This window comes from Lygodium microphyllum, chromosome 16, assembly GCF_053477565.2.
Source record: "Lygodium microphyllum isolate KBCC chromosome 16, Lygodium_microphyllum_v1.1.10, whole genome shotgun sequence".
Classification (NCBI taxonomy): domain Eukaryota; kingdom Viridiplantae; phylum Streptophyta; class Polypodiopsida; order Schizaeales; family Lygodiaceae; genus Lygodium; species Lygodium microphyllum.
Window position 1 is genome coordinate 55,855,710 of NC_141150.1, and position 27,226 is coordinate 55,882,935.

Here is a 27,226-nt window from a genome sequence, read left to right on the forward strand (position 1 = left end):
TCCCTTTGTCTTTACGTGCAACACTTGCAGATACACTTGAAGATGTGGGGCTACTCCTCAGTCTCCCAAACCAAGGACTAACTATAGATGTAGTATTAGATGATGTTTCAAGTCGAATAAGGCTCCATGATTCATTCTTTTCTATCTCCACATAACTATCATGATCACGATCATCATCTAATGCATCACCACTAGATGCATACTTTGAACTCACATGTGATAGGGTTATAACAATGATACTCTTTCTGATCTAAAGAGTATCCAATGTAAATAAAAAATTTAATATTTAGATCAAGATTTTTTCATAGCTCATTTGGCACATGAACATATGCAATACAAAAAAGTACTTTCAAGTGTGACACATCACACTTCTTTCATGTAAAGTATTCTTCGAGGGTCATTCCATGAGCTGTAGTTGTGGGAGTTCTATTCATAATGTAGACAATAGTATGAATAGCTTTAGACAAAAAATGTTCTGGAAAATTCTTTGTAGCCATCAATGCTCATGCAACTTATGCAATATGTCTATTTTTCCTTTTTGCAACCCCATTGTGGTGTGGGATACACTTGCAAGTAAACTGTCTCTTTATCCCGTGATATCTCAAGAAGTTACTAAACTCATTAGAGAGGTACTTTCTCGCTTCATTTGACCTCAAGAGCTTAACTTTCAAGCCCGTTTCTATTTCAATAGTAGCTTTGAAAGTTTTGAAGTACTCAAATACATCACTCTTTTCCTTCATGAAATACATCAACATCTTTCTTGAATAATCATCAATAAACATAACAAACTATTTTCTACTACCAGATATGATTTTTGTAGGTCCCTAAATATTTGTATGCACAATATCAAGTATATTCTTGCTCACATCTCTATTATACAAAATGGTTGTCTTACCTACTTACCAAACTAACATGATTTACACACTTTATGCAATTTTGCAACTCTAAAAGCATGTAATCTTGTAATCAATTCTTTTGATTATATTAATTTTATCCTTTGAACATTTACATGTCTAATACATTTATGCTATATTTTGATGTTTGCAACCACTCCTTTACATTTAGCATACATAGCAGCATTCATAATAGTAATTTCAATATCTAAAGTGAATATGCGACCAACTCTACTTTTCTTTGCGAACAACTTACACTTATCAATAAAGTCTTTCACAAAATAGCATTTTATATTAAATTGAGCGTTCAACACTTGCTCTATCATTTGGCTAATAGACACTAAATTCTTTGTGATGGATGGTGCATGCAATACAACTGATAGAATCTTTGTCTAACCATCATGCAAGGACAAGGGAACTTTTCTAACGTATGAAATTGGGTGGTATGAATCATCACTTGTTTGAATATAACCTAGACTTTGTAAATCATGTACTCTCCAAACTATTCAGTATGGCTGGTCATATGATTAGATATACTTGAATCAATATATCATAAATCATCACGTGTCCCTTTTCTTGCAACAATATTCATCATATGATGTATAACAAGCATACACTCAATTTTTTTCTTCATTTTGTATTGAAGGCAATGCATAATTTCCTTATCATAATTTACCACTATAGATATCATCCTTCTTAGCATAATACCGGGCTACAATATGACTATTTCGCCATATTAATAATGATAAACAATACTACAATTGCTAGAACCTTTATTCTACCATCCACCTCTTCCTCTAAAGCTCCCCCTATCTCTAAAGTTTTCACAACCTCATTAAACATGCATTTCATCGAGCTATTGATTTAACATGTTTTGTTAGTTATCACTAACACGTTGTCGTGATGCTATACGGACACAGTGTGAAAAAGCATGGAATGCATCATCATCCGACTTCTTATTAATCAAGAGAGTCAATGTGATCCAAGTTATTAGTATTAGTGTGAGTTGCATGGATTATTCAAAAATACTAGATTTTTGGATAATTTTAGCCTATTTTTTATATTATTTATTATAAAAATCTGAAAAAGTTAGAAAAGCTTCTAGATTAGGATGGCATGCAAAAAGCAAGTTGCTTTTTTAGCCAGTTAGGGGTTTTTCATAAAAAAGACAGATTGACAAAATTGTGTGCATCGCGATTGCTGAAAAAACTACACTTTGAACTGGAAAAGGAAGAAGGAGTGATCTGCGAGATTCGTGATCAAGTGTCCTCGAGTTTAACCCCCCTTTTAGAGCCAACAGAGCCATCAAATTTGTGTTTCGAGCAGTAGAGAAGGAGCTATAATTTTGATGCACGTTTTGTTCTACGAAGAGGCTCCAAGAGATCTAATGCTTGGAGATTGCTTCTGAATAGTGCAAAGATTCCAGGCTCTTTCAATACATATTGATTCAATTCATTGTGGTTTGTCTTTGTCGTGTTTACCACTTGTGTATTCTCTATCTTCTCTTCCATCTCCTATCTCTACTTCCTTCTACCTCTAATCCCCGATGGATTCGACATTTCGACAAAAACCCCTCTGACATTGGTGAACCCGATGTGAAAGGTCGTCAAAAGAAGGAAAGACAAGATGGTAGAACCTTTGCACACAATCTCTAGTGATGTTTTGCAACAGTTGGTGCAAAATATGAATATGCTTATGCAGGTACAACAACAACAACAAGTGATGCAAGCTTTTGCTCAAAGAGAAAGTGTTGTGATGAATACTTTGCAAGCAGTTGAGTGTGAGGTGAAGTTATTCAATGGCAAGAATGCATATGCATATGTACATACATATGCTTAGAAGATGGAATTCTTTGGGGTGGCTCAATCTACATGGAGCCGATATTTTGTATGTGTTACTGTTCATGAACTGAAAGCACATATTACTGAATTATACTTGCAGGATGCTGACTGGATAGCCTTCAAGAAGACACTCAAAGAAGAATTTTACATTGAGGACACCAGTTTGATTATGGGCAAGACTTTTCAAGAGTGGGTTTTACAACCCAATAAGGGTATTGTGGCTATAGAATTGCTAAGAGAATTTGAAAGTCAATTTGAGCAGTTGTATCTTGCAGAACAACAAGCTCTTGTAAGTCAAAAATTTAAATTGTTTCTACAGGCAGCTGATCTTGAGCTTCAAGAGAAGCTTGATGATTTGTTGGAGGATCAGATTACAGAGACAGGTTTGAAAACAGAGTGGAGACATGTCAAGGAAGTTGTTACTGCACTTGTGAAGAAGCATATAAGGAGAGAAAGACTGCATGTCTCTAGCTTGTTCACTGTTATGGGCAAGACAGCTGATGTATCCAATAAGCCACCTACTTTTGTGGCTAACCCTATGGCTATACCTACTATTGTTCCCTCTGTTAGGAAAGATGTCTTAGATGAATTGGTCAAAGAGATGCACAATCTTCAATTGAAGGTTGCAAAATTGGATGAAAAAGGACAAGAGGAAAGGGGATGGGTAGCAACCCCTAAGCCAGGAAAAAGATGTATGTGTGTGACAGTTTGCAACATGAGAGAAAGGATTGTGCTGCCTATCAGGAGGCCTTGGCACAACAGCTCATCCTTTGGAAAGATGGCAAGATCCATGCACAAGAAACGGGATTGCCTCTTGCTTTGAATTTTGGAAAGGGAGGTATGTAGAAGTTGTTGGAAGACTTGGCTATCCGAAATGCTTATGCGGTGGTACATGCTTCTACTTTTGGTCTACAATTGGATAGAATGCATGGCCAACCAAAGGCTGAAATATGGACACATGCTTTACATGCAGCTGAAAAGAGAAAGTTTACTGATTGTGAAATGTCACATGCAGGGCAAGACGCTCGTGGCATAACTGGTTTGGAATCACCAATGCATATTCAGTGTATGCATATTAGCAAATGTACAAAACACAGATATACTTGTGGAAGAAAAACAAAAAAAAGATGAAGATATTACAGGGACATCTAAAAGAATGACAAGAAGAAGTGTGGATCAGTCTAAATTTGCAAAGCAGCCACCTCCCGAGTATGTTATGGAAGAGGTCAGTCAGGAGCAAAAACAGGATAACAAACAAGAGGGAAAAAAGAAGGGCAAGTAGCCAAGATATAAGTTGCAGTTTGACATTGAGACAGCCATAGATCTTAAACTATCGGGTGGAATTCACCTTGGGAGAGGTGCTTGGCATCGCCAAGCAAGAATTTCATGATGAGATCATTGACATAATTAAGAGAAAGCATCAGTTTCTTGGTGATACTACTAGTGCATTGTTGCAATTTAAAGAGAAAACTGGCTTGTTGGGTATTCGGGCTGAATATGAGCATGAAGTAAGTACTAGATTATCTATGCAGGATGCTACTAATTAGTGGACAGCATGTGGAAAAGAGAAAAAAGTGGTGGAAAATGCATTGTCTTGTAGCAATATGCATGGTGGAGTAAGGCAGATGCAACAATATGGAGAAGAGACTCTAGGATTTATTCCTCAAAGTCACTACACAAGAAATCATTGGGCTAGGGCTACCACTGAAACGGTAGTGAAAATAGGAAAACATGAAACTCCATGGGTTGCTTTACTTGACCATGGGTCTGAGATAAATGTCATTGAGTGTGGATTGTATGAAAATGGTGCATGGCTTGTAGATACTGATCATGGTTGGTGTATGAGGGCTGCAAATAATTCTTTAGGAGAGCTTTATATTGCATTTCCTAATGTAAAAGTGACAATTGGTGATGTACAAGAAGAGCAACACTTCTTTGTGCAAGATAATTCCTCATATGTAGTGATTTTGGGATAGCCCTATATTACAACAAACAAAGGTGCTTGATGATGGTTCTACTTATGCAAGAGTTAGAAGCAAGGATGGGAGGAAAGCAGTCCAATTTCTTACTGTTTGTGTTAATCATCCTAGAAATTGGGATACACTTCGAGAGTCTTCTTTGGCTCCAAATGCAAGGGAATTCAAAGACCTAGATTTTCAATAAGCACTGCTGTAATGCGGGGCTACAGTAGTGTTGTTCAGAGGGTGTACTTGCCTCTTGATGAAATGAATCATGTATTTCCTATTGGTTATTCTCAGTTTATAGCAAACATTTCATGTTGGTTTAATCCTATGGAAGCTATGTGCAAGGCTGAACGCATATCTATGAAACATGCTACTAAGGAACTGAGAGCATTGGGGTTGTTAGCTGACAGGAAGGATTACAATGGGCTGAAGCACTTGTGGAGACAAAGTATAAGACAGTTGACAAAAATCTGAAACCAATTGCTTTGCCACTTCCACCAAAGAGTGGGGGTATATATGAAAAAGTGTCAAGGTATCCAAGCTTACGGGATCCTAAAGATATAGGTCATCAGTTTACATCTAAAACATTACAATAATTGAAAGTTGGTGCATAAGGATCTCTTTTGCTTGCTGAGAGAGACTGTTTTATGCGGATGTTGGCTAGACATGGAAAGGCATTTACATGTCAGCCAAGTGAAATAGGTTGTGTGGATCCAAATGTTGTCTCTCCTATGGTCATATTTACTGTATCACATGTACCATGGAACTTGAGGCCTGTTCCAGTGCCTAAAGCTTACTTGCCAAAGCTGATGGATTTGCTAAATGAAAAGATTCGCATGAAGATCTTGGAGCCTTCTTCAACCCCGTACTCAAATCGTTGGTTTACTGTGCCCAAAAAGAATGGGGCTTTGAGATTTATTCAAGACATGCAACCGGTCAATAAAGTGACCATAAGAAATGTGGGTGCAGGTCTTGTGGTTGATGAATTTACAGAGGCTTTTGCAGGCAGAGCGATCTATTCTTTGGGTGATTGTTACTTGGGGTATGCATCAAGAGAAATATGGACTCTCTTTTTTGCCCCTTAAGGAGTTTCTCTCACCTCTCTCTCTCTAAAAAGAGATTCCAAAATAATATTATAAAAAGAGATCTTCTACAATCAAGCAAATCTTGTTTTTGTGTTTTCAATAGATTTCACCTATTATTTTATTCCCAAACTATAGGATAAGGTCACTTTTTCTCAAAATCCTCATAACTAAAAAAATACAATTCTATTTTTTCTAAAAACGCAGCCAATCATTGATACATGACTCTTTAATGCCCTCATCACTTTTCAACATTAAAATATATTAGAATCATTCTCATTCTCGCTTCTTAAAAGGGTGGAAGTTGAAAAACGATATAAAATGGCGTACACATCATATTTTAAGATTATTTTTTACCCAGAGATACCTTTTTGACTCGAGAGTTTCCTTGTAAATGTTCATCTTTTTTGGACAAGTATATACCTATTTCTGGGTATTTTTTCATTCCCTCAGAAAGCTCTAGTTTTGTCCCAAATTTTGTGCATTCTTCTCTTTCCCTCCAGAATATGGTTTCTTGCATATGAGTTCTTTTGAAGTAGCATTGAGGAGTAGTTTTGATACCATTTGTTGAAATCAAATAATCTCTATCTACAACACACTCTACCCTGCTACAAGCCATCTTCCTCTTCAGAAATATGCAGTAAGAAATCTCCGTCTTCAACAGTCTATACTACAAGCAATCCAGTGATAATGGAGGTATCTTTATTTTTTTAATCTTTGTGATGTTATTATTCTTCACAGTTGTTGTTCAGTCCTTAAGCATCAATTCATAGAGAGAGAGAGAGGGGGGAGAGAGAGAGAGAGAGAGGAGGGGAGAAGGGGGGGATAGAGAGGACTGTGTGAGATGAACAAAGAAAATAAGTGATAGAGTGACAGATAGTAAATTAGGGCAGAAGATAAGATGATGTTATTGTTTTCCACTAGCCAAGCTTCGGTATGAATGTGTTTAGGGTTTCCTTGATGAATTTTTATACACACACACAGAGAGAGAGAGAGAGAGAGAGAGAGAGAGAGAGAGAGAGAGAGAGAGAGAGAGAGAGAGAGAGAGAGAGAGAGAGAGAGAGAGAGAGAGAGAGAGAGAGAGAGAGAATATTTTGGATAGAACAGAAGATAAGATTTGATGCTAATTAGAGGTAGATTAAAAGCCAAGATTACAGGCTGATTAGGGGTTGATTAGGGTCTATCAAGACTGAAAGCAAGAGAAAGAGACAAGAACCAACTGGGTTTTAAAAAAATCACAGATATAGTGAATCAAAGGGGTGCAGTTCTGCGATTTGAATGTTAATCCAAGTTAACATTTGCATACTTTTTTTTTTGCAGAATGCAGGTGCAGGATGTACCAAGAGAAAGAGAGATATTCACTTTCAATTGGAGGATGAATATGCACCAATGTTCAAAAGAACTGTGGAAAGAGATGATGCAATAAGATGCAGGATGCAACAAGAAAGAAATGCACGGAAAAAAAATGTGGACCTTTGGGTTGATGGGTGCATTTATCCACCCGATCCACTCACTCGAAGCCCACCACAATTTGAAGGGCTTACATCATTTGTAAAGTTTGCTTGTGAAGGCAATGAAGGATTGTATGGATACACATGCAGACTTGTCACACAAGGATTAGCAGGGGCTCATCAAACCTTGACAAATATGCAAACAAGATTACAAGGGAATATGCAGTCTTTGATGGAAAAGGATAGATTATTGGATGAGAAGGATAGAGAGAACCAGAACCTACAATAAGCAATGTCTGTCATTGAAGATGCTATGCATGCTACACACATGCAGAATATGGAGTTACAGTCTAAAGTCAATGACTTGGAGAAGGAGAATCGAAACATAGAGAGGAAGCTCACAAAAACTTTGGAGATTGGGCCCACTTTAAAAACCAAAGAGGCACGTCGACGCATCCGATCCGTTAAACCAATTCGCCAATTAGCCAAAGGAAGTGGACAATATCATAGACGGATATACAATGAGAAATATGTTTCCTCATGCAGAGAATGATACTATTGCCAAAGTCCTTAGCAAGGATATGGTCAAAAATGCATTGGAAAATCGTAAATTCAGGGACATTGTGGATGGTGTTGCTAGTGAACGTCTTAGGGATGTGAGCAACTTGTTTACTGCTACAGATGCTCAGGGATTATGTGACAAGGTGGGAATGAGTTCTGAGTCATATAGTATGCTCTATCAACAATTGGATACATGTTTTAAGCAAGTCTTCAATACTAAGCGAGTAATGCCTCTGCCAAAACCATTTCACGTGAAGAAGGCTCGAAAACAACTAAATGAGAAAGTTTTAGAACTAATTGGTGAGCCTACGCATCTGGAACACACACATATTGAAGTATGGTTCCAAAGAAGTTGCCTTTGTATTGAATGCATCCAACAACTTTGTATTGGATATATGTAGGGTTCAGATTGCTATGGTCAAGTTCTACAATATGTCTATGGAAGAATGTAGAGGCAAGCTTAAGTTTGTCCTCAAACTTGATGAGAGTGAGATTATCAAGGGGCAAAAACTTGAGCGTGTGAGTATAACACTTATGAATCGAGCATTGGATCCCAACATCGATGAAAAACATCCTTTATACTTCAGTGTACAATCGGAGAATGAAATATGGTGGCTTGCAGCATTTGAAGTACCAAAGGAGGACCATGAAGTACTTAAAGTTTTTTTAAACCTCACTAATCTACCCAGTGTTATTCAACAGCAAAATAATGGAGCAGTTTTACACGTTAAGGGGTTTGGGGACTATCAAGTTGAATGGCATCTTGCAGGTGACTTAAAAACATTGAAGTGAATGTTTGGTTTATCAAATGCAGCAAATGCAAAATTTCTGTGCATATACTGTATGCAAACTAGGAAGAAAGGGAAAGATGGAAAGAAAGAATGGCTTGCCAAGGCAGGACAACAGGGTGCTCCGACACGTGATCAGAAAGTCATGAGAAATGGAATGCTAATTCCAGTGGATCCAAGCTGGCGCCCTATTTTGGAAATACCACTAACAAGGGTTCACTTTTGCACATTGCATTGTTTGGTTAGAATAATTGAGAAGCTAGTATATGAATACATATGCTTTGCATACAAGATGCAGCCCGTGTCAGAATCTGATGCTACATGCAAGAAGGTAGAACAAGTCCTCTCTGAAGTTGGATTGCACGGAGGCCAAGTAGAAATAAAAAAGGACGAGAAAAAATCAGGGAAGAGTGGAAATGTTCCTTGTAAACCATGCTTTGGCGGACCCAAGGCTAGGAAGTTTTTATCTCCACCTCGAGATGAGGAAGGCAATATACTAGTAAAACAACCAGAGAAGTACGAAGCATGGAAAAAGTTGCACCTTGCTGTTTCAGATTGGAGCAATGGGGGACGAACGAGGATTGTGAAGGCAGAAGTGTGGATACACCTAGATAGATTAGCAACTCTCTTATAGAAGTTGAGGTTTATGGATGGTGATGCCAATGCATTTAAAGAGACAGCTGCTAAATTTCATAAGTCCATGGTGGAGGCATGGACTACAAATAGCATAACACACTACATGGTCATTATTATCACCATTGCAAAAAAAAATCATCATTTCAAATTACTTTGTGTTTCTAATCTCTTTTCTTGTGTAGCATATACTTGAAGCACATGGTCCATACTTTGCAGATCAAGGAAGTTTGGCAGTATGGTCAACTCAAGGCATGGAAAGATCTCACTGGCAAGCTCGCTGTGCTTTTCAAAAGGCAACTGATCATGGAGGTGGCATCAATGATTCCAATTCTATGAGGCAATTATTCCAATGGTGGTATAGGAGACTAGAGATATGATACGAGGAAAAAGAAAAGAAGTCCAAAACATCTCAAGCAGAATCTATAAGTAGGGCAATATATGAAGTGAGAAAAGCAAGATATGAAAACAGCACAGTTAGACAACGGCACGCAGAATGGTTGGCAACGCAAGAGAGAGATGGCAAAAAATGGAGACCTAGATAAAGATAATAATTTTGATGCATTTAGAGTCCACGAGAGAGCACAAGTCCCAAGGATATGACACATCAATACTCATATCTCTAACATGAGATGTCTTATAAAATTTCTTTAAAATTTCAAAGGTTTGTCACTATGTTTTTCAAAGTCGATTTCTAACTTTGTTTTTTAATTATGAAAAGTCGATTTTGAAATCCTAAGACAAAGATATGAAAATTCCAAACATTGGAACATTCACTGGCCTAGAGAGAGAGGGGGGGCATGAGGGGGTGTCAGGAGATAGAGAGAGGTAGGGATGGGGTGGAGAAATGAAATGAAATGATAAATTTAAAATTCATATACACCACAGTAAGTTTGAAAGTTTCGTATTTAAGTCGTCTCTCCTTTCATTTTTTCCCATTGCTCTCCACTCTACCCTCCACCTTTCTATCCTTCATCATCACAGCCATGGCACATTCCAAGCTTCCTATCAAAAAGGCGCCTGCGAGAGCAAGAGCTCAACACTCTTCCGAATCTAGTGAGCGTATTGTGAGTGACAAAGATCCCCTGGTGACCGATAACGGTGGCCCTACTGCAGCCAATAATGGTGGCGCTACTGTGGCCAACAATGGTGGCCCTAGTGTGGTCGAAAATGATGGTTCACCATTGTCCAAAAATGGTGGTCCACATGCTCCAGCTGCTCCACCTCCCACTACTGCTCCAGCTCGTAATACACACCCTCCAACACATAAAAAGCGAAGATGGAGACCAGGCACAGCTGCGCTACGCGAGATAAGGAAATTCCAGAAGAGTGCCGACTTGATTATTCCTAAGGTACCATTCTCCAGGTTGGTGTGAGAAATACTGCAAGATCTACAGTCAGGGCATCATCACAAGTTCTTTTCGAGGAACCAGGCAATGAATGTGGGGCGATGGTCAAGCCAAGCCTTGCTTGCTCTCCAAGAAGCAACTGAAAGCTACTTGATTGATCTAATGAGTGATGGTCAACTTTTAGCCATTCATGCCCGACGTATCACTATTAAGCCCATAGATCTGGTTCTTGTTCGCAGGATCCGCAATAACAAGGATGCATTTAATCTTAATGTCAACAATATGCTTTGAGAAGCTACCTTGTAATTGGATCTATGTTTTTAGCTTAGGTTTGGTTGTAGATTGTAAGGAGCTTAGTTTTGGGTTATCTTTCCAGTAGACCTTCAAGTATTTGATAGTAGTGGCCTGCAAAATGGAGCTAAATTTTCCCTAGCTCTAGTTGTACTTGGTGCGATGCACTATCTACCGTGTATTTCATAGTTTTGCAATGCTAAATCCAATATGTGATATTCTATTTTGACCATGTTTCGCATTGTGTGAATTTTCAAGTTTCCAATTTTGTAAGTAGTTTTGTTGAGGATAAATTCAATGTGCAACCACGTACACGTCGGTGATCGGTTGTACATGGGCCGATGCACTATATCCTTACTATATTTAGTGGTTTGGCAATAGTATATCCGATATGCGATATTCCATTTTACCCATGATTTATTTTTTGTCAATTTTTAAGTTTCCAATGTTTCGCGTTGCGAGGTTGACAATACATTTAATCTGCAGTTGTGCACACTCATTATCAGTACATTTAATCTACAGTTGCGAGGTTGACAATACATTATCAGTGCAGTATAATGCAGTTAACGCATTTTCAAAAAAAGATTGAACCATTAAATTTATAAATCGGAATCTGGTGAAACTTCACCCTCATGCTGGGCATTAGAAAAACTCATTTATATTAAAAATTTGGCCCCATCAGAAGCCTCTGGGTCACCTGTTTGGAGGCTCGTGTCTGGGGCCCTGAATTCATCTGTCCGGAGGCTCGCGTCTGGGGCCCCAGACGCGAGCCTCCGGACAGGTGACCCAGAGGCTTCTGTTGGGGCCATTTTTTTTTTGGGTGGTTGATGTGTCCTTGAGGAGTCTACAGGTAAAATTTCATGTGAATCGGAGCACTGGTGATATTTTTCCAAAGCATGGATTCATTAATTAAAATTTTAGGGTTTTTGAAAAGTTTGGCTATAAGTTTAAAGTTTCACCTCATTTTACACATTTCAATTTTGAGTTCTGAGTTCTCTCTCCTAGAAGACATGGTACGCACCAAGCAAGCGGCCCGGAGATACCCCCCTGGAAATTCCATACGGCAGCCACATCCTCTAGCTCCACCACCACCACCACGACGCCAGCATCGCAAGCGTCGATGGAAGCCAGGCACAGTGGCTCTTTGCGAGATCCGCCACTACTAGAAGACCACTCACCTCCTGATACAGAAGGCTCCATTCCAGAAGTTGGTGCAGGAGATCATGGAGGGCATACTGATCAGGAACAACAGGACCCAGTTTCCAGATACATCACGCGCGAAACAACCGGATCGCTGGACTGCCCAGGCCCTCCTCGCACTACAAGAAGCTGCTGAAGCCTACCTCATCGACTTATTTGGAGACTCAATCTATGCAGTGGTGCATGCAAGGAGGGTCACCGTCACCGACAAGGATCTGCGGATAGTCAGGTTCTTTCGGCAATGGAAAGATAGTCCTCGCGGAGGTCAGCAAGGATAGAGGTGTACAACTCAAAAGCACATGGAATGTAGCTTCTGAAGACATTTTGTAAAGCCTTGGTTGTAATGGACCCCATGTAAAATTGTTATTAATACAAATACAAAGTTTTTGGTGCATCTTATTTTTGTTTAGTCGCTTGATATTTATTTTATTTACGGTAGCCAACCGTACAAACTTCTGGGAAAGTGCAAGGTTACAGTTTCTATTGAGTTTGAGAGCATGCTGATAATTTTCTATGTGTTTCCCAACACTAAAGATGCATGCAAAGAATCTCTGTTAGGACGAACTTTCAAGAAGCAAGCTCATTGCAATGTCAACTACGAGTTGCAATTCATCCACCTAGTTGTGGGTAATGTTCGCATAGTTACAGCTTTCAACAAGGGCAGTGTGACTCTTTCCAAGTCCACAAAGCCACCGGTGGAGAAACCCACCGCCAAGGCTAAGGAGGGGGGTCGTGACTCATCACAACACACCCAGCCTCGAGGCCAGCAACCCACTAGAAGCTACACTGAAGCCTATGAACCCCAGTTCAAATGGATACCTAAACAAGGAGGGCCACCAAGGAATAGAAAAGCATGGCCTCACAAGACTCATCATCTACACCCAAAACCTAGGAAGCCAAGGCTTTGCCATAAACATCGATGCACGATGCAAGGCTACTATGTGGGTAACACTTGGATTTGGCTACCTAAAGCCAAAACAACCAAAGGCCCTACTCAAATGCCACCCTCAAACTTTACCACAAGAAATATCATGTCAGAGACACTCACAACACAAGAGAATCAGGCCGCTAAGTCTGTAGAACCTCCAAAGTCTAGCTCAACAGGCCTTGAACCAATCTATCACCCAAAATCACAGCCCGCTATTAGCAAAATGCCCAGCTCTAGTGCTAATGATACCTCTCACATCTCAAATGCATCTAGTGGCACAACAACCGCAACTCCCACTAAACCCATCGAGTGTGATACCAAACTCCAACCTAAAGAACAACCCAAACTATAACTATTGGCTGTTGAACTCTCTAGTCTTGTTAAGCCCCAACCCCCCACCGGCCTTCGACCCTCTTATGAAGCGATGGTTAATCTTAACCTTGGCCGTGGACTTAGCTGAAAATACGGGGGAAAACTTGGTTGATTGTCTTCGACACTTGGACACTACTTTCATGACTTTGACTAAAAGCTAGAACGACTAGACTTAGGCGTCTTGGACGAACAAACCTATAGCAACGGAAGTACAAACACTTCCTTGCTCTTGGAAAGAGTCAGAATTTGTATTCATCAAGGCTTCCGAAGCAACTCAAGAATTAATTGCAACTAAGATATCCCACAAACAAGCCATCAAGCAATGTCTCATTACGTCATATAACAAGACTACAACCCTGACCACAAATCAAGAAATCACGAAGTTGGAACAACTTTTCGACCATGACTCCTCCTTCTTACAAAAATGGTACGCTCTACTATTGCAATGGGAGCAAGTGGGATACCAAATAATGACAAATGCTAAACAACGACGCACAATCAAGGCATCTAAATATGACCCAACCTATTATTCGTAACCGACCCCTAGAAGAGCACGTTGAGGGACATCCATTTTTAGATCGCATTGTCATAGAGGAGGAGTTGCATGTCGCTAGTCGAACGGACTCCGGTGACTTCTTGCTTGATGTATTCACTTATATTATGCACGTAGGCATTCGCCCTTTTGACATGGATAGCTATACCAATCTTGAGTATAATCCAAATTTCTATGCCTTCATGCGAAGCTAAAGCCCTCAAATAATGTGTTGAACGACCGTCATCCTCTAACCCTTTAATCCTAGGAAGGATTCTTCCCAATTCAGAGAGGGGAAGCATGGTGAAACAAACCAAACACATAACAAGAACCATAAAGTTAAATAACACATGAGGAACCTCAATAGTAGGACAAAACAACTTGTGACTAAGGAATTGACAATAAAACTTGGAAGCAATGTAATTAGACTTTTTGGAGGAAATAGTCTAAGAATGTACTAAAAACGAGTTTATCTGTCAAGCATGAAGTCTTTTCTTTCAGTGAATAGCTAGGTGGAAAGCACTAATGGCAAACCATGGCTTATGACAGGAGTTGAAGATGTCACAGCAAGACCGAGCCCATCGCCTACCCTTCATGGAAGAGGAAAGAGCGAAGTACGGCCTAACCCTTGAAAATCATGCATATAGCCAGCTCAAGTTTAGGAGCATCCACAACGTCGAAGGGGTGGTGACCAGCGAGGAAGCCATTAGAAAGATTGTGGATCAATGCATCCTCACCATGTATATCCAAAAGTTCGGACAAGAGCCCATGACAACACTAAGTGTGTGGAATTCCTAAGGACATGATAAGGAGAGTGGGACAGTGTCCTTGGTAAGCAGGGAAGGAACCAAGCAGGTGCACGTCCCCCTTAATAAGATCTTGGTGGAAAAGGCATTGGGATTGGAACCAAAGGTGGAGAAAAGGCACAAAAGAAATATCTATGCTATGTAGGGATGAAGAAGGAAAGTGTCTTAACAAACGATGGCATAAGTATCCAAGACATTCCCGATGCGGAAATCAGATTGCAAGCAAAGGCGATCCACACCCTTTTCTCTAGCCTAAGGTACAATTTGCTCATGCAAAGGATCAACATGCCCGTGCTGGAGAGCATGGCGGCTCATTTGTTGCGTGAAGTGGATTGGAACGGTTATGTTAGGAAAACCATAGACCAGCCAGCCAAGACACTCGACATTAGAAGTAGATTGGTGGGTGGAAAATCCCCCGCATCAAAGGGAACTGACAGGAAGAAGCCCTTGACCAAAGCCACATTCATAAGATATGGAGGAGTCTTGACTGCCCTTATCCGATAGGCTATAAAAGAGGCACAAGACGTAGAAGAGGGATTAGATGAAATGCTTGAGAAGTCACCTCCTCGTCCACGACAAAGAACCATCAAGTGAGAGGATGCTTAGTGAAGAAGAGGGAGAGCAAGAAGCTCAATCCAGCAAATGGAAGGCGAAGAAGCCTAAAAAGAAGGCAACAAAGAAGAAGCAGGAGGAAGAGATAAAGAAAAAAGAGGAATCGGACCTACTTAAAGCCAAGGCTGAGTCAAAAAGAGTTGCAGAACAAGAAGAGGAGTTGAGAAGAAAAGAAGAGGAGGACATGGCACAAGCTGTACACATGTCCATTAAGCAACAGTGCAGGCAGAAGAAACTACCAACAATGAGCCCGCCTAGGTCGGACAGTCAAGGAACTAGTGCCCAATTGGCAAAAGGCTTACCTCCACCTGTCCCTGAAGGAAATGCCAAAGCCGCACTCTACCCGACCCTGCCTACCCTCTTACCCACTACCCCAATCATTACAACAATGCCAGGCACCCTAGCCACAGTGGACACCAACAACCTCATGGCATGGGTGTAGTTCTTAGTCAATCAGGCACATACCCCAATGCCCACCTCCAGTGCGGAAACCCCAACTATAGGAGTGAAAAGATCAGCTGCTGCAAACACGGAATCTCAACAGGGACCCAAGGGACCAAATGTAGATGCTATCACCATGGAGCCGCAGGCCACAAACCAAGACGAGCATGTCAGGGAGCTCTACGCTCAGTTGGAAAGGGCAAAGGAGGAGAAGAGAGCGGCAGTGGCAATGTTGGAAATGGAAAGGGAACTGGCAAATGCCTCCCAGCAAGAAAAGACCTGCCAAGTGGCCTTGCAACACAAATAAATCCATGTACTGAAAGCAGAGATAAGGGCCAAGGAAGACGATGAAGAACAGTGGCAAAAAAGACTAGAGGAAGAGAACCAGGAGCTGGTTGCAATGCAAAGGGAATACAAGCTCCTAGTTCTATAGCAGGTGGAGCTCGAAGCACATGTGAGAAAACTTCAAGAGGGAATGAAAGAGCTCGCCGCGCTGGAAGTAGAGAGAGCACAAGGGCAAAAGAATGGAAAAAAGAGAGAAAAGAAGTATAACATGGAACACAACGACAAAGGGAAGAATGAGCAATGCTAGAGGAGAAGATCGGGCGCCTAACATAAGAAAAAGAGGACTTTGTACAAAAATGGAAAAGGCATGAGCCGGTGATAGTGGCATTGTCACAAATGCAAAGTGAGGGCTTAGAAGAAATGAGAAAGAAGGCAAGGGAGTGGGAAGCCAAAAGCGAGAAGCAAGTGAAGGATCTAGTGAGCCACTTGGCCCTTGCAAAAAGGGAGGCCGAATATTAGCAGAAGGTAGGGTAGGCACCGCTCAAGCTAGCCTCGAAATCCAACAACGTGCCTTCCTCAGCACAATCTTAGACGTCACACTCTCTAAGGAGGAGGAGACAGTTGATGTGCTTAAAAGAAAACTAGAAATATCTTGGAAGGCGATCAAAAAAGGGCTGTGCTCCCAGGTCCAAGATGCAAGCCTCAACCGCATCAATAAAGATCACCCTAGGAGGTAGGGGTAGGGTCAAAAGTCGTGAAGGAAATCAACAAGATGAGGAGTGGATCCCACCACCCCCCTTACCACAACCAGAGCCCCCTCAAGAACAAGATGCCACAACGGAAAGGAAGGTAGAATCAAAAAAGAAGAGGGATAGAATGTTAGATCAAGCATGCAAAAGAGCTCAAGCACAACCACTTGCAGTTCCATAGCCACCTATCCCACTAGAAAGGGATTGCTTACCCATGAACTGGAATATAGAGTTATTGGTATCGGAGTTGTGGAAAAATCGTTGCCAACCCTTCAACTTCAAATTCCGTTATCCGGGGGGTTTGAGCAAAGTACTATCCACTGAAGCAGTAACGGAGGTAATCACCATGGGAAAAAAACTTGGTGAAAGATGGCTCACTGAAAGAGAAAAAAATCCAACAGTTTGGGGGACATAGTCTTCAGATTATTGGGAAAACAAGGTTGAGAAGGTATCCCACACGGTGAAAGACTATGAATCCCAACCTAAGTGGAGGAGAAGAGTCTGGAATGGCAATGTGGATGCGTGGATGTTGTTTTGTGGCTCCCTACCCTTCGAACGAAACGATTTGACCTATCTACCATATCCTTGAAGGATGGGAGTAGATTTTGACCCGGACATCCATGGCCGATACGACTTCCCGAGGATCTACAATGTCAATGCCACAAAACCAGAGGAGGTACTCGTCTTCAGAGAACAAGATCTATGGGACTCCATGGCCCATTTCCTAATGGAATTCTCCTCTTGTCCAGACTCCGCCTTTGTAACAACATGTAACTATATTAGATTACTTAGGACTCTCCTCAAGCAACCCCCCGCACCTGCAGAGTACCATCTTCTGTCGCTCTTTTTTGACATTAATGCGGGAATAGATGGGTGCACCATGACTCGCCTAATGCTGCACGCTGCTTTACTCCCATCCTTTTGCATGGCCCTTCTTGAGGACATGAATGACAACCAATTTACCAAATATAGCCATCCATTCTTGTCCACCACACCTCTCCATGTTAGAATAGGCCAAAAAGGGTATATGTTAAGCACAGACTTCCTTAACAAATAATTAATGCCCCCAACTTTCCCATCCCACGCCCACGAACCCAAAAAATGAATATGTCATCTTGTACTACTTCTCTAAATTCAAGAAACTATTTTTTTTAAAAAAGTGCAAGCTGCACATCCATCATTGTCATTGCACCTAGGGGTTCTCAAGTTAGGGGCACTCGGTGGCTTTGATCAACCGGCTCCATTCCTAATCCCCTAGCCTCATTTTGATCCCCCACTTCTCGCTTCGGGCACATCAAGCGCATAACACACCCATGGAGGTAACACTCGCCTATGGTTAAGACCTGTCACCCTAAGCTCCATCCCACTAGCAGGCGCATAATGCACCCCGTGATGATGACACACACCCACAGGTAATACACCTTTCTTTTCTTTCCAGGTACAACTAAAGGCCTCCCCACCAGCTTCAGCGACCCCATCATCCATGCAATGTGCTTCCCATCTTATGAAACATCCTACCATGCCGACCCAACAAACCAAGGGGCGGACGTGACAACTCCAATGGAAAAGTGAATGAAGAAGCTCATTTCGAATAGTGCATAAGAAGATCACCGCACAGGGCCAGGCGATGGATCCATCCAATACAATATTCAATTTCATTGCCAGATCCGCCCACCAACCTCTTTCCACGACCAGGGCTCAGTCCAACCTCAAGGGCCTTTCAGGTTCATAAATCCCTCCAAGACAAGGGATCATCTCCAACTCAAGGGCCTCACAGTTCCATAAATCCCTCCAACACACCCTTCAACTCGACTTGTATGCAAACTCAAAGAGCTACTTGGCTACTCTAGCAATAGAGTCCGACTCATCCCCCAGCAAGTGCCATGGGATTGGCACTCACCTAGGAGGGGATAATGTTAACCCTCAAATGAACAAGTGAACAAGGTGGAAATTTGGAAAAATCTAAAGCAGAAGACAGAGCCAAGGAAAAAGCGGAATAGAGAACGAAGGCACGCCAAGAAAAATTGGAAAACACAAGAAGTGTGAAAAAATCCTAAATCAAGGAGAGGCACTCATGAAAAAGCACGAGTCGATACTTTTGTAAAAGAGCACAAGGCACACCATGATTTATTTTAAGAGCACCGCTTTCTCATTCAAGGGCTCTCACGTGTGCAAATTGTAAAGTTAGATGGGCGGTAGGAAGGAAGTTAAGAAGATCGGACATCCCAAAAGGGAATTAAGGCTTTGTATATAAAGTTCAAAAAGTGAATGAGAGCTCATTCTTGGTGTGTGGCAAAGTGGACCCTTCTTCTCCTCTCCTTCTCTTCTCTTGCTTGCTTGTGAGTGCTTGAGGGAGGGAGTGAGCTTGTGAGAGTGAGGGATCTTGGAGGTGAAGCTCTCCACCTTCTCCTCTCCTCTCTTCTCTTCTCTTATCTGGTCTTGTCTCGCTTGTGGCTATGGAGATGGAGCTTTGGGGAAGAGGGATGCTTGAGCTTGCATCACGAATCGTGGAGCTATTGGAGTGCTTGAGAGAGGAAGCAACTCAATTGGGCATCAAGATAAGCTCACTACACTCGTAGAGAGGGATAGCGCATTGGCTATGTGAGAGGTAGCCATTAGTGCTCGCTTGAAACGCTTGAACAATAAGCGGTCTCTGGGTCTTTGCGGTTGAGCTTGTGCTCACCTCTACAAAGTTTTATGGTCATAACACCTCTTTTACATGTCGTTACAATGGAAAGTAGGGTCATATTAGGCCCTAATACCATAAGATACATGATGATAAGCACAAGGAGAAATGCAAGGGCAAAGTGTAGGATAAGTTTGATCATCACAATATTATTCCTAGTAAATACATCATGAAAATTGAGGAGATAAATGCCTTGGAGCCTGAGTTTGATGATGATTACACTTTGGAAGCTTTTCCTCTTGATGTTAGTCAATTAGATGATGACTTGTCCACTTTTTCTCAGTGTTGGATGCTTGATTTGAGGGCTTCATTCCATGTTACCCTGCATAGGGATTGGTTTCATTTCTATCATAGCATGACATGTTCTATGAGACTAGGAAATGACTTGACATTGGATATTATTGGCATTGGTGATATTAGATTGTAGTTTGCTTCAAGCAACACTTTTGTTTTGCATGATATGTCTCCTATTCTGGCTTTGACCAAAAGCCTACTCTCTGGTAGATAGTTGGATGATGTAGGATATCACGTATCTATAGGTGATTTAACATGGAAGATTACCCGTGGGAATCTTGTCTTTGCTCGAGGTGCCAAGGCTGGCACTCTCTATCTCTTACTTGTATTTAGGTCTATTAACCATGTTTTGGCTATGGTTGACATACCGCATATATCTTTATGGCATTGTTGCCTTGGGTATATGCAACAAAAATGCTTTCTTATTTGTAGTATCTTCCATCCCTTAACTACAAATATTTTGATTCATGTGATCTTGTCTTTTACAACAAGCAGACACACAGTTCTCATAAGAAGTGTGGCATTGTATGCATGGATGAGCCTCTAGCTCTTGTTCATTCTTATGTATGTGATCCCATGCCCTATCAATCACTAGGTGACACAAAGTATTTTGTGACTTTCATTGATACTTATTTGCATGAGGTCTTGGTATATCCCTCTAGGCGGCATATACTGTCAAGCAAAAATCACATGTATTGGCTACCTTTTAGTATCGACTTGCTCTTATTGAGAACCAATTTGGGTATAGATTGAAATACCTAAGGCCAGATAATGGGGATGGATATGTCTTTAAAGCATTTGACTAGTTTTGCGATGAGCGAGATATTAAGCGTTAGTTGACCGCCCCTGATATCCACCCTAGAATGGTCTTGCAGAGTGCATGAACATGATTATTCAAGAGAGAGTCCATAGTATACTTATAGCTAGATAGGCTTAGTACAATATTTTTGGATTGAGGTAGTTACTATTGTCGTACACTTGATAAACAAATCCCCATGTATTGCTATTGGTTGTCAGGTTGCAGAGGAGGTATGGTATGAAAAACCTTCGTCATATGCTCATTTGTATGTCTTTGGATGTGAGGCCTTTTGCCATGTTCCCAAGGACAAACATAATAAGATGGATCTTAAATTAGTGAAAAGCCTCTTTCTTGGTTATGGGGATTTAGGTGAGATGGGCTATCACTTGTGGGATCTGCATACTAAGAAGGTCATACGTAGCCAATGATGGGCCAATGATATTTTTTTCCATGAGAAGAAGATGCATAAGCAACCCAAGAAGGTAGTTGAGATACACATGATGATATTTCAAGAGGATCCTCCTGTTAATGTACATCCAGTTAGAAAGCTTATAGCTAATGTTCTAGTGGCCCAGGATCATGATGTTGGATAGGATGTACAAGCCCCATGACCTCTTTTGAGGCAGTCGACTAGATATAATTGTCAACTTGATTGATTTGCACCCTCCATAGACTATATTATGGTGGGAGATTTTGATGAGCCTCTTACTTATGAGAAGGCCATGGACAAAGATGATAGTCACTCTTAAGAGAGACCCATACAGTCAGAGTATGACTCAGTATTGAAGAACCATACACAAGATTTGGCTCCTTTGCTAAATGGAAAACATGCATTGCCATGCAAGTGAGTGTACAAGTTGAAGAGTACCCTTGGATGTCCCAAGCCAGCATATGAGGCTAGATTGGTTGCTAAGGGTTTTAAATAGGAGCATGGTATTCACTTCGATGAGGTATTTTCTTTTATAGTCAAAATGACTATCCTATGCTTGATGTTGTCCTTGGTTGTTTAGTTAAATCTAGATCTCTATCAAATGGATGTTATCATAGCTTTCTTACATGGAGACTTGCATGATTAGATTTATATGTAGAAGCTTAAGGGCCTTTAAGAAAAGGGCAGGGAACTCCTAGTGCGCAAGTTGAGAAAGAGCCTTTATGATCTTTAGGCACATAGGGAATGGTATCATAAGTTTGATGCATTTATGCAATCGCAATTTTACTCTTGTAGTGATGTGGATTCGTGTCTCTATATGAAGATGGCTCATAATGGCAACCTTATTATCTTGATACTTTACGTGGATAATATATTGATCGGTTGTTTTTGGGAGAGCTCATGATGAGTTGGATGCTTTGAAAACTCAACTCAAGAAAAGCTTTGAGATGAAGGGCATGGGGTGGGTCTCACATATTCTTTGGATGTGCATCACATATTCTTGGAGTACAGAGAAGATATTTGAGTGCTTCCATATGTAAGATGTTAAGCCTATTGGCTATCCTTTATCTTCTCATGTGAAGTTTAGTCAAGCAGATTGTCCCCAATCAAATTAGTAGAAGGCCAAGATGGCCAAGATCCCTTAAGCATTTGCAGTGGGTATGCTATGATAGCCATTCGCCTTAACATAGCATTTGCAATGGGAATTGTGGCATGATATATGACAATACCTAGCTTGTGACATTGGAATGCCATGAAGGGTATCCTGAGATACTTGAAAAAAATTGCAGATATAAGCATTTGCTATTGTGATTAGGATACTATAATCATGGGTTACATTGACTCCGACTATGGAAGACATGCTGATGGTAGGAAGTCTATCTTTGGGTATGTCTTCACTTTTGTTGGATATGCTATTTCTTGGATGTCCAAGGTATAGAAATGCACAATCTTATCCACTACTGCGGTGCCAGAGTATGTTATAGCTATTGAGGCTTTCAAGGAGGCCCTATGGTTAGGTTGTTTGGTGGAAAACCTTGGTATTATTGTTACTCCTACCTGCATTTGGATTCTATGATTCAACTGGCCAAGAATCTAGTCTTTCATGCAAAGATAAAGCACATTGGGGTGCGCTATCACTTCATCAAAGAGATGATAGAGGAAAAGTCTATTGAGGTTGACAAGAATCTTGTAGATCTATTCACTAAAAGTCTCTTAGCGGAATGCTTTTTCTTTCTTAGGAAGATGATGGGCACTGGATGAGATGACATCTGTTCCTCATCCTATTGTACATTATGTACATTTGTACTTTGTCACTGGTCTTATTGTTTCCTCCTCACTAGAGGCACATTTGCCTTTAAGTGGGAGGTTATTACAGATAAAGATGTCTATCTCTACACTGCCTTGTATTTACTTCCCACATTGTAATTACATACTTGTATACTTTAGGTGGTAGGTGCCCATCACTATCACTTTATTTTTATTCTTTCAATGACTCTTGAATAAGGGAAGGCCATGCTGTCACACATTGTGAATGTTGGAGTTCCCACATATGGCGTGTGTCTCTTTCTCTGTTGCTCTCTTTCTCCATCCGTCATAGCTCTTGCTTTTGCTTGTGTGCTTCCAGTGGAGCTCTATCTTTCAGTAATGCTAGTATTTCTTGTGCCACATTTTGCATATGCAACATCATATTTGAAGGATATAGGCTAGTACAATTGGGACTAACTGTGAAAACAGAAGTTAAAGGACCATTTGATGATGCCTCTGCAACCTTCTCAAAGAAAGAACTACACCTTTATTCTTACACACCATTGAATAACTTCATCCTACCCTTGGTGATATAGTTTGCCAATAGGGATGGACTTTATTCATCGATGTTCTTGCCCTAGCCTTGGCTCTCCTTCAACATTTTTTCAAGCCATCCACATAAATGTATGCACATTAGGAGTGCCATCCTAAGAAATGTATGCCACAGGAGATAATGGCAAATGTGTTTGATGGTATACAATATAGGTACCCCTCTAGTCATTCTTGGTGCTTATCTAAACACATTTTCGTATGGCAATATCATTGGTAAGGGTAGTCTTAAGCTTCTTAGCACTCAAGTATTCGTTTTAATAATAAGATCATGACTATTTTATTGCATGACCTCTTTATATTCATGCCTCAAGCATGATCAGTCAGGTTTCTAAGGAAAATTCTATAATTATCTTGATCTTGGACATATAATTGGAAATGCCAACCTTGGATACATTATAGCCTTATATAATATGTGCCTAGCATAAAATTGACATAGAGGGTTGAGAGACTCTAAACCTCTTGCATCCCATAAAGAATTGCCTCAATCTTTTGAGTTATTTCTACCACAAGTGTAAGTACACAACTCGGTCCTTGATTACATCAAGTATAGGTCCTTAAAGATCATACACATGAAACATTGGTATGTAACTAGAACATTAGTTGGTCAAGGAGGCAAGGATCCCAAATGATATAAAAGTGTTGGATAATAGTGGCGTTGTTAAGAAGTGTGGCTTGTTGCAACCCTCATCTCTAAATAGGTGAATGTTGTGATAAGAGCCACTTAGCCACATTCTCGGGGGGGGGGGGGGGGGGGGGGTCACTCTATACAAATCCTATATATCACGTGCGTTCATGGCATGTTTTATATATCCCTATGTGACCTTTTTTGTGATATTTGTTTGACCCTTCTGTGTTTTTTACCATAATTTATAAATCCCTTTCTGTAAGCTTATTTTTTAAATACAATAATTTAAGAGAACCTTATGTAATAAATACAAAATACTAGTTTTATTGTAGAATTGATCGCGAACTAGTTGCATCAACGCCTATCTGCCACATCACCTAATCTGCTACATTTTACTCCTTTGCATCATTGCCAGGCTATCAACTCATCAACCACTGCTATGTTCGCTGTTTTTAGCCTCAATTGCTCCATCAGACATTGATCTAACCTTCTTGAGTTGTGTTTACTGTTGCATGACATCTCTAAAGATTTTTTGCCACGTTTCGGGATCCGTCAAAGTATGACACACTCTTCAACTCATACTCTTTGCCTTGGTCCTCAAGACACGAGAGTTCAATGTTTAATATTCACCCTACAATATAATGTATTTGTTGCACTGAGAATGATATATATATATATTCATCTTACAAATTGTTGAATGGGTGTTTGATGACATTAATACCCATATGTCCTCCAACAAGCAAGCGACTAGTAGGGCAGTGTGTCTCGACAACAAACATGTACAATAGCTCCAAGATGATGCAGTAATTGCAAATGTTGAGAGTGCTAGAGGTAGTAGGTAGACCATGAATTAACTAGGCAATAATTAAATAGGCATGCAATAGCTCAAGAGTGTCCCAAACCAACCAAGCAACAACTATATACTAGGAATAGCAATAGGATAGCTAGTAACAAGGCCGGTAATCAAGTCACCCTAGCACTATAATAGTTGTGGACAATAGGATAGTACTTCAACAAAACTCCACAAACTGGCAATGTCCTCCCAAAGGAGTGAGGCCAGTAGTGGGTATCAGAGGGATGAATGATAGCTAGCTAAAATAAATAAATACTCTATAAATAGACTCCTATTTATAGAGTATTTGAGATGTAATCTAATACAAAAAACAAGCCATTTAATAATAATAAAATAGCACAAATGTGCTTTTGGGGCTGGTTTAAGGAGTCTTAACCATGGATTATTAGAAACCCTAAAATTAGTGGCTAAACAATTTCTCCATGACTACGACAGCTTTCCATGCCTTAGTAAGTTACCTAGATGTTACCAAAAGGCCAACCATACAAGCAAAGGGATCTAGAGTACGTGTCATGCTGTGGTCTTTATGCATTATCTTGAAGTACTTCACCCAAGGGGACTAAGCTAGCATGGACGCATGCAACAAACACACAAGTATGTAATGGAATCTACCTTAACACTTTGTTGTGGCATGTGCTCAAAGCAATGTCTGAACATTTCATCCTCCTGCTTTTCACCATAGGTCTTAATCATTGTTGTCCATGCGGCCACCACACCTTGGGAAGGCATCTTGTCAAACACTCCACAAGCTTTTCCTATCAAGCCATATTTTCTATACATGTCTATCAACATAGTATCCACAAAAAAATCATTGTTTAGAATTTCCCTGACCTCTGCTGTCATGGCATGTTTCGACAGCTACCAAGGTGCTACAAGATTCAAGCAAAGAACATATGTGGGAGGATCTATAGACATGCCTACAAATTACATCATCTAAAACAGTCCAGGACCTCCTTGGCACACCCCCTATTCGGAGTACCTTGCAACTGACAAACTATTAAACATATTTCTTTTATTGACAAACCACTGAACATAAGTGAGCCACATTGGAGAAGTGGGATTGTGTAAAAAGATGTCTTAATAATGATAATAATGGTTGGAATCTCGAATGATGGAACCAAGTTTGTGGAATTCTTCCATCTACACTATTTTAATAAAGGAAAAAAGAAATAAGGGTCCTCTATGCTATAGAAATCTTCAAGGATGTAGCATGAAACTGACATCTTCAAGGAAACTTATGCTTATTCAAGGTAAATTTGAAGGATGTAACATGCAACAATGCATTAAAAAGAAAACTTGGGTTACCTATCGTAGAAGGATGGACAAAACTATGTAGGTATCTTGGAAACATTTGGTTTCTAGTGCAAGCAAGTTCACAAAACTTGCACCTCCTTGTCACCATCACCATCCTAACTTGTCTCATGATCACAATACCACCTGCTGTTTCTTTGCTTTACTAGATCCCTTGCTTAGCTCTCTGCAAAAGCCAATCAGTAAAATTTGAGGTGGAATCTTGTGGGTGGCTAAATGCATGGAGACCAACAACAGCTACAGCGAGTACAATACATTTACTAGATTACATGATAGCATCTTATACCACAGCAACTATAGTAAGTAGGTCTACAACAACTACAACAAGTAGAATATATGATTGGAGCTAATAGGACTTGACTCTTCATCCAAACTATTCCTTTTCATGGAGAGGAGATCTTGCCTTGGTCTACATCCAAGCAATTTGAGAAACATGGACAATACCCTATTTGCATTCATGAAAGCTGGAGAGATGTACAAAGCAGCCATTATCCATGACCCTAGAAACCCTACCACGGTACACAGCAAAAAATCTACTCTCTCCATTCTTCCAACTTCTATCACCATCCCAATACTCATTATTTATGTCATAGTTCCTGTGATGATCTTTATCAGTCATATCATAAGTATCATGGTGGTCATTTTTTTTATCATTCCATTCGGTATTCATGTCTCCATCTCTATCCCTATCCATGCACCAACCCCTCTCACTATACCTCCCCTTGTCCCTGTCCTTGTCTCTGCCTTTGTGTCTATCCTTGTCCTTGTCTTTTCTTTGTCCCTGTGCCTATCACGGTAAACCTAAGTGACTGCATGCATTGAGCATGCAAACAAAGCCACTTGGGTTCGGAGACACGCCCTTACATTGCATCTATTCAAAACAGTCCAACACATCTACACTACACGCATGAGGTTGCATACCTTGCAATTAGAGAATTCCAAGAGACCACAAGACTTCAATCTCCCATGCATCCTCTTACATCCCAGCTGTTGCATAAATATTAGCCATATAGATGTAGGCTGAAGCAACTGTTTTATCTGTCTGAAAGGAGACAATCAAAAGCCAGTCTCCCAAGCCTCACATTCTTCCAC